Genomic DNA, 1,027 nt, shown 5'->3' on the forward strand with positions numbered 1-1,027 from the left:
TCTGATTGCTGTGGGGAGGGATGACTTGCAGTAACATACATGCATGGTCACATAAAACTGCCAAAGGGAAAGAAATTCTTATCAGATGTGGTCTGGGTCTTGCAGCTGAGAGTGTTGAAGCCCTTTTTTTTCCCCTTTTTCTCAGCAAACTGGTATGCCAGTGTTCAAATGCCATCTGTCCTGAGGGTGAAATCCATGTTTTCTCAGGGTTGCAGTCATCTTCCCCAGTTTTGCTTCATCCTCCACATGAATGAATGGCTTTGTTCGAGTTGTTTGTGTGTGTGAGTGGTTGTTTGTCTGCGTGTTAGCCCTGCGATGGACTGGCGACCTGTCCAGGGTGTACCCCGCCTCTCACCTGCAGCTGGCTGGGATTGGCTCCAGCCCCCCATGACCCTGTTTGGGACTAAGCGGTATAGAAAATGGATGGATGGATGTTCCAGTTGTATGGTGGTAGTCACCATTGCCTTTCATCCTGCGCTGCAGAGTGTCTTTAGAAATATTCTTATACTCTTCTATGGCTCCTCTCATCCTGTCCTGCCTCCATTGAGTCATAATCCTTCCCCAGTTGTTTACCTGCTTCTCTCTGTGTGTCTGGTATTTTCTCTGTCTTACATCTTTCCTTTGCCAATGTGATCTGAAATATATTCCACTAAACTGATCAATAATAGGCTATGCATATAATTAAGTGAAAGGATTTCATTACATTTAAATGAATATTTGAGTATTTGTGTTTTTGAAATGCACTGCAAGCATTTATCCCTGACATTTTCCCTGACTTTAAAAGGGTACACATACAACCACAATAAACAAACCCTTATACCATTTTGAGTTGCAGGCTCCCACAATCTCTGAATATGATCTACCCTTAACCTTAAATATCTAAAATAATGCATTAAAATGAACCCCTTATTTTTTTTTTTTTACTTGAGTGAAGCAGTTTTAGAACTGCCCCACTTTAGGACACATGGTTCCTACATATATATATATATATGGGGAAAAATTTTTTGAACCGCAGCTGATTTTGTAT

This window comes from Monopterus albus, unplaced genomic scaffold, assembly GCF_001952655.1.
Source record: "Monopterus albus unplaced genomic scaffold, M_albus_1.0 scaffold388.1, whole genome shotgun sequence".
NCBI classification, from domain to species: Eukaryota; Metazoa; Chordata; class Actinopteri; order Synbranchiformes; family Synbranchidae; genus Monopterus; species Monopterus albus.